We start from the raw sequence: 8271 nt of genomic DNA on the forward strand, positions 1-8271 counted from the left end.
GGGTGTGAGCTGGGAGAGTGCTGTCGCAGCCTTGCTGTTGGCCTGAATGCCATCACAGCACAGCACCCTCTCAAAGGCCAAGTTTGTTCTCTGCCTTTTTTCTTTTTTTTAAAGATTCATTTATTTATTTATTTATTTATTTATTTATTTATTTATTTATTTGAGAGAGAGAGAGAGAGAGAGCACGCATGCTGCTGCTCAAGCAGAGGGAGGGGCAGAGGGAGAGAGAATCCCAAGCAGACTCCCGGCTGAGCACAGAGCCTGACTTGGGGCTCGATCTCAGAACCCCGGGATCATGACCTGAGCCGAAATCAAGAGTCAGACGCTTAACAGACTGAGCCAGCCCAGCGCCCCTGCTTTCTGCCTTTTGAGTGCTGGGTTGTTTCTTCTCTGGTGCCTCCTCTGATGAGTGGGCCCCCAGTTCTCATGCCCTGTGCATCACACCCACTCAGCATCATGGGCTGTACTGCCTGACTCTCCAACCCTTTCCCCAGCGTTGGGCAAGATGCTGCAGCCCTGCCTGGGATTTCTATAAAGGGAGCTTCACATTCTCCATCATTAAAATATTTCTTAATCTTCAAACTCTCACAAAGGAGTGCTCTAGTCCTCTTGGTGCTGTGTATTGTGGGGATGGGACTGGGGGAATGGAGTGGGACTGGGGTGCCCAGGCCAGCATTCAGGACAGCCAGGGAATGGAACCAGCCTGCCTCTCACATCTCTTCCTCCTTTCTACGTCACTTGGCTGCCCACCGCCCCTCACCCCATGCCCAGAATACTTTGAGGGACCCCCTGCTCATTCTGCCTTATATCACTGTGACATGCTTGTCCCTGAGCTGGGACGTGACATCCTGGAGGGCACAGGCTGTCTGCTCTCTGGGCATCTAACACAGTGTTGGGCCAGGTACCATGTCCTCAATGAACACCACCTGATGAAATGAAGTTGATTTACTGGAAGGTTAGGTGAAAGCAACTGCAAATGGAATTTATTGACCAACGTTGGGGAAAAGATTATTCCCAGAATTCTGTTCTTTCATCCCTGGCTTCAGCTTTCTTCAAAACACAAAGCCTTGTCTCTCGTGGTAACTCCCCGCAAAGGCCTTCGCTGGTTGGACCATCACGTCCTCTGTTTCACACCGTTATTCCTGAATGGAAAAACCCCTTGGCACACACCCAAGGACTCCCTGCTTGCCACCTTGCTGTCAGAGTCACTGGCAGCAAGCCCTGGTCTCAAATGCTCCATGGTGTTGGAGATTGGAGGTGCCATGGTCTATCTAGCCATTTCCCTGTCACTAGATGTAATTTAATTACATTGTATACTGATAATGCCCCAATAAAGACACAAACACTTTGTGGTCCTGGTCACAGATACCAGGAAGAACAAATGGTGTGCACATTAACCATTTAAATATGCCAGTTGCCCCCCATTACCTCACAGTCTTTCCAAATTTGCCCCCGTGGGAAATGGTATCTTGTGTGGTTTTGATGTCTATCTTCCCAGTGTCCACTGAGCCTCTGTTTTGCTGGCTTTCTGTATTCCCCCCAGCTTTCTTCACTTGGCATAATGCTTGGGATTCACTCATGTTGTTGAATTCTTTTTTTTTTTTTAAAGATTTATTTATTTATTTGAGAGAGCGAGAATGAGAGAGAGAGAGTACATGAGAGGGGGGAGGGTCAGAGGGAGAAGCAGACTCCCCGCCGAGCAGGGAGCCCGATGCGGGACTCGATCCCGGGACTCCAGGATCATGACCTGAGCCGAAGGCAGTCGCTTAACCAACTGAGCCACCCAGGCGCCCCCATGTTGTTGAATTCTTAATATGTGCATGCAATGCCATAAATTTCCCTCTAGGCGCTGCTTTACCTTCATCTTGCGGATATGATATGCAGCATTTCAGCCTCTATGATTTCTTTTTTTTTTTTAAGATTTATTTTTGAAAGAGAAAGTGGAGGGAGAGGCAGAGGGAGAGAATCTTCAAGCAGACTCCCCACTGAGCAGGGAGCCTGATGTGGGGCTCAATCTCACGACCCATGAGATCATGACCTGAGCTGAAACCAAAGAGTCGGACGCTTAACCCACTGAGCCACCCAGGTGCCCCTGCCTCTATGGTTTCTGATGAGAAATTTGCAGCTACTCAATGCTTATTCCTCTGCATGTAATGTATCATTTTTCTCTGCTTGGTTTCAAGAATTTTCTCTTTATTGGTTTTCAGCCATTTCAGTATGATGTATAAGGCTTAATTTTCTTCAGGTTTATCCTGTTTGAAGTTCACTGAGCTTCTTGAATCCAAAAACTTACATTTTTTACCAAATTTGGGAAGTTTTCATCCATTATTTCTTCAAATGCTTTTTCTATCAACCTTTCACTCCTTTCCTTCTGGGATTCCAATGATGCAAATGTTGGACCTCTCAATGTTATCCTGCAGATGCCCAGGCTCTGTCTTTGCCAGCCTCTTTTTTTCTCTTTGTCATTCATAATGGTCTTCAATTCACTCACTTTCTTCTGTCTTACCATTCTCCCATTAAGCCCATTCAGTGAATTTTTTATTGCTGTTATTGTGGTTTTAATTTAAATACACATTTTATTCTTTCTCATAGTTTTTTATCTCTGCTGAAATTTTTACCTTTGTATTTGTTTCAAGAGTGTTTTCCTTACTTAATGGAGCATATTTATGATAGCTGATTTTAATGCTTCCTGTGATAATTTCAACATTGGCATCATCTCAGAGTAAGTATTGTTCATTATTTTTTCTCTTACAAATTCTTGAGATTTTCTTTGGTGTTGCTGTTGTGTGAGTACTTTTGGATTGTATTTTGGACATTTTGAATATTACTTAATGGGTCTCTGGACCTTATCAAAATCTTCTCCAATGTTGCTCATTTTGTTTTTGCTGTCAGGTCGGCCAGATTAGGGGCAGACCACAAGTTCAGACCTGCTTCCTGTGAGCTGTGGTTCTCATGCGAATTCAGTGTTCACAGTCTTCCCCGTGCTATTGGATCCATCTCGCACTTGCATGCCCCTGGGTCCAGTCTTTGACCTCGGCAGTGGGCTACACCATGGTTCAATGCTCAAAGCCTCTCCATGCATGTCCAGCTCAGGGGTGAGTCTGGGACAGCCTACTAAGCTTATGAGATCTTTTCCTTGACCTCCTTCTTATCCCCTATACTTTCTAACCCCAGAGGCCTCTGTCCCTGCTCCTCTGGCTGTGAAGCAGGAGTTGTAGTCCCCCACACACTGCTGAGTACCTCCTGTGACTGTGTGCACCCTGGGCCCCAGTGAGGATTGCAGTAGCTTCTGCTGCTATAGCTGCTGCTACCAGCGTCTTGGGAGCACAGGTTTGGGCAAGAATTGCCTCTGGGACAAGACTAAGACAAAGAAAATGAAGCAGGCACTTCTCCCTCTCTCTTCACCCATCGGGGCGTCCCTTCCCAGCTCAGGGTCCAGAAAGGAGGGCTTCTCTTGGCCATGTGCACCTGCTTTCCTGGAGTGAAGGCTACCTTGAACTAAGTCAGGGGTCTTGAGGGGGCAGGACACCCCCATATCAGCTTTTCATCAAGTTTTGATTTCTTGCCCTGATCTTTCAGAAAATTGCTCTGTTTCATTCTGTGTGATATTTTTAGTTGTGATCAGTGGTAGAGATGGAGTGCAGTGTGCTTGCTTGGTGTCAGCTAGGACTGGAAGCTGCTGGTGGCTTCTTTTTTCTCCTAAATATTCTTTATTTTGTTTCATTTGTTACAACTTCATTAAGGTCGAGTTTACATGCCAATATTCACTAACTTGAAGTATACCATTTAATGATTTTAGCAAATTTACAGAGTTGTGAAATCATCACCACAGCCCAATTTTAGCACATTTCCATTACCCCACACACTCCTCTTGCTCATTTGTAGTCACTCCCTGTTAGTTCCTTTTAAAAAAAATAAAATATCTGAAGACTACAGAAAGGTGTGAAGACCAGCATCATCAACACCCACATACCACCATCCTAGTTTGTCAGATCTTAACATTTTGCCTTGCTTTGCCCAGAAATTTTTCTTCTTAAAATTATATAATTGAAGGCCTCTGCACTCCTCTCCCAGGACCACTGTCCCCTCTGCCTTCAGAGGTGACCACTGTCCTGAACTCAGGACTCCTGAGCATGTGGGTGTCTCCTGCATCATGCAGGCTGCGTGGTGTTACACCATACATCCTTCTGCAACTTGTGCATTAGAGAACCTCAGTGTCACGGTTTTGAGATGTGTCCTGCGGATACATCCAGCTCCAGATAAATACTTAAGTTGCTGCATATTATCCCACTGCATTAATGTTCTTTGGTGTCTCTACCAATTCTACATTAGGTTTGCTGCCAGTGTCTCTTTTTTCTTTAATGTCACCCTTTGGTTAACATCTAATTTTCTTATACTGTGTCCGTGAATTTGGCCTCCTTGTGACTTTTGTGCTTTAGAACATTTGAGATTTCCTTTGTGGCTTAATACATAATCCGTCTGTCAGTTAGAGAGAAGAGGTCATATTCCTCAAATTCTTTATGGGCCTCACCTGCATTTCTGTTTGACGTGTTCATTTCTGAGAGAAGTACATTAAAGATGTTCACTCATTTGTGGCTGTGTCCGTTTGCTTATGTATTTGTCAGTTTTTGTTCTAGGTATTTTGTAGCTATTTTGTTCAGCACAGAAATACCCGTGACAGGCACAGCTTTCTTGTGGATTATAAATTCCATTACCTCTATCGTGCCTTAAGCATTTAATGCTTTTTGCCTTGAGTTATACCTTTTTTTTTTTTTTTAAGAGAGGGAGAGGACAGGGGAGGGGCAGAGGGAGAGAGAGAATCTTAAGCAGGCTCCATGCCCAGTGCAGAGCTCCATCCCAGGACCCTGAGATCATGACCTGAGCTGAAGTCAAGAGTCGGAGGCTTCACCAACGGAGCCACCCAGGCGCCCCTTGAGTTATACCTTTTGACATCATTTCTACATAATTGTTAGTATTTCCCAGCACATAATACATCTATCTTCCAGTCCTTTATTTTTGGCCTTCAGTGTCTGTTTTAACAGTTTATCTGACAGACAGCATTTTTTTTGCACTTTTGCCTTTTTAACTGTGGTAAAAACAAAGAAACAAACAAACACATAACAAAGGGTGCCTGGGTGACTTAGTTGGTTAAGCTTCTGCTTTTGGCTCAGGTCATGATCCCGGGGTCCTGGGACTGAGCCCTGAGTTGGGCTCCCTGCTCCGCGGGGAGTCTGCTTCTCCCTCTGCCTCTGCTCCTTGCTCGTGCTCGCTCGCTCTCTCTCTCAAATAAATAAATATTTTAAATATCTTTAAAAAAAAACACATAACAAATATAACCATGTAACCAACCACCTTTCCTATTTTTAAGTGTGCAGTTCAGATGTTAAGTTATGTCCACATTGTGTACAATCTCCAGAACTTTCTCATCTTGCAAAACTGAAAGTATCCTCCTTAAGCAAATTTACACTTCTTTTTAAAGTTAAAAAAATTTTTTACTACAGAAAATTTTACAGTTACAGAAGTAGACAGAATAGTTTCATGAATCCATATGTCCTCAACATTCGCTTCAACAATCTTCAACTCCTGACCAATCTTGCTTTATTTGTACCCTTACCCACTGCTGATGCAAAATGAGCCAAACTTTTTGAAAAATTTTAAAGAGAAAAGAAAAGAGTTTTACTGGGGCCCAAGTGAGGACAGCTGCCCGGGCTCCACAGTGCTCACAAGGAAGACTGTGCTCAGGGAAGGAGCATTTGGTGCAGAGTTATGTATGTTTTTACATAGAGTTACCAATCATCATGACGAAGTGCATTTCAGAAAACTACAGACTTTATCTTATGTTCTTAGTATGTGCGAGGCTATATGACTTTAATCTTATGGGTGCCAAGGAGGTTTTTTTTTGTTTTTCTTCTCTTTATGCTTAGAATGCTCCTTTTTGGTTATTTTTTTTTTAAGATTTTATTTATTTATTTGACAGAGAGCGAGTGCACAGGCAGGGGGAGCAGCAGGCAGAGAAAGAGGGAGAAGCAGGCTGCCCGCTGAGCAGGTAGCCTGATGCGGGGCTCGATCCCAGGACCCTGGGATCATGATCTGAGCTGAAGGCAGGCGCCCAACCGACTGAGCCACCCAGGCGCCCCTGGTTATTATTATTATTATTATTATTTTAACAAAGCAAGTGTACCGTGTGTGCTCAGGGCAGAAATAGAGTCCATGCTTTGAGATTTTGCTGAGTCATTTTGACCTTGGGTAAATGTTCAGGTACGGCTTCCCCGGGAGCCCAAGAGCAGGGCCCACATGTATGAAAAGGTGAACATCTCCTTAATTTTCCCACCCTTCCTCCATCATCCCTTCCCACCCCTCATTATTTGGCAGCAAATCCGGAGCATTGTATCATGTCATCTGTAGATATTTCAATGTATAACTCTTAAAGGTGACAACTCTTTAATATAATCACAAAATTTTTATCACACCTAAAAAAATTAACAGTAATTTCTTTTTTTTTTTTTTTAAGATTTACTTATTTATTTGAGAGAGAGCGAGTGAGCACAGGGGGTGGTGGGACAGAGGGAGAGAGAATCTCAAGCAGACTCTGTGCTGAGCGCAGAGCCCAACAGGGGGCTCGACCCCAGGACCCTGAGATCACGACCTGAGCTGAAACCAAGAGTTGGAGGCTCAACCGACTGAGCCCGTCAGGTGCCCCAACGGTAGTTTCTTAAAATCACCCAGTCCGTGTGTTGTGATTGGTTGATTTTCTCCTAGATCTCTAATCTATGGATTCCTGGGACATGTCTTCTTCCTCCCACTCTGTCCCTTGCTGATTGTTGTTAGTCTTGTGGGGTTTTGTTGGCTGCATCCCTGTGGTGTCATTTAACACATTCCTCTGTCCTCTGTTCTTTCTATAACCTGGTAGTTAGATCTAAAGTCTTGGTCGAATTGGGTTCAGTAGCAACAATTGTTATGTTTATTTTAATAGTATCTAAATTTGTACTGCTCTTGCACCCAGACTGCTCCATAAAAGGCATGTGCACAGTATGTGGTATCTGTCTCTGGGGTGTGGTGGCCGGTGATAGCCATTGCTTTATCTAGTGAGCCTGCAGTGGGTGTGATATGGGGACATTCTCAGTCTACCCTTCTTTGTTAGTCTCTGGAATTATTCTATAAAGAGCAGATTCCCTTGATAGAGAACATTTAATTGGAACTTATCTGTCTCTTTATTTTTAAAACCCAATGCAATAATTTGTTTAATCAAAGAGGGAGACTGTAACTCACTCCTAGGTGCTGTGATTCCTGAAATTCTGGAATATTCTAGAACACTTGAAATCATTCCTGGGTTGCCCGGGTGGCTCAGTCGGTTAAGCATCAGACTCCTGGTTTCAGCTCAGGTCATGATCTCAGGGTCGTGGGATCAAGCCCCAACCCAGGCTCTGTGCTCAGTGGGAGTCTGCTTGGGATTCTCTCTCTCCCTCTCCCTCTTCCCCTCCCCCCATTCATGCTCTGTCTGTCTCTCCCTCTCTCCTAAATAAATAAAAGCTTTAGATAAAAAAAAATCACTCCTGATATTGTATGTTTTTAACTTGTAATCCTTTGTTATTTGTTCTATTTCTCTTGCCTTTTTTAAAACAAGAATTGTCCTATTTTTTTTCAGATGTATACAACCTATTTATATCCTGAAGAAGGTTTTTTGATTGTTCTTACATATAATATTAAATACTTCCTATCAAAATGTCCATTGATGAGTATCAGAAACAGCAACATGCTCCCCTCATCTCCTATTCCAGGCCTGTGGGATTTTTGTTTCAGATTCTTAGTATTTTTACCTGTTTTTAAAACCTGTAGTTACTTAGGCTTCCTCACTTCTGCTTATTCCTTTGCTCACCTTTGTGTCACCCACCCTCGCGTCCCTGTTGGATCTGTTCTTCTGTCTGTCTGCCTATGTCTGGAGAGCATCTTTCGCACAGAGTGTGGGGAGCTAGGTGTTTGCGTCCTGGTGCATCTGGAGATGTCTGGTTTTGTTTCTTGGTGGACCTAATCAATCCATGTCTCTGCTCCTCCGTCCCCATCGCCCCCCCACCTCGTGGTACTTTCCTGCTATTTGTTCTGTCCTGCCAGGGCATCGGAAGCCTCCCGAGGGCATGCATCGGCCTGTTCTGGCCCCTCTTCGGGATCTGGAGCCTCTCCCATCGCTGGGTGTCTGCTCCTCTCTGTCCACAGGTCTCTGCTCCCAGGCTCTGCTGGCCAGATGGGTGTGGGCATCGGGCATCTGCATCCATC

The sequence above is a fragment of the Eumetopias jubatus genome, unplaced genomic scaffold, assembly GCF_037043125.1.
Source record: "Eumetopias jubatus isolate StellerSeaLion01/CBP00866 unplaced genomic scaffold, mEumJub1_p1.0 scaffold_1, whole genome shotgun sequence".
Taxonomy (NCBI): domain Eukaryota; kingdom Metazoa; phylum Chordata; class Mammalia; order Carnivora; family Otariidae; genus Eumetopias; species Eumetopias jubatus.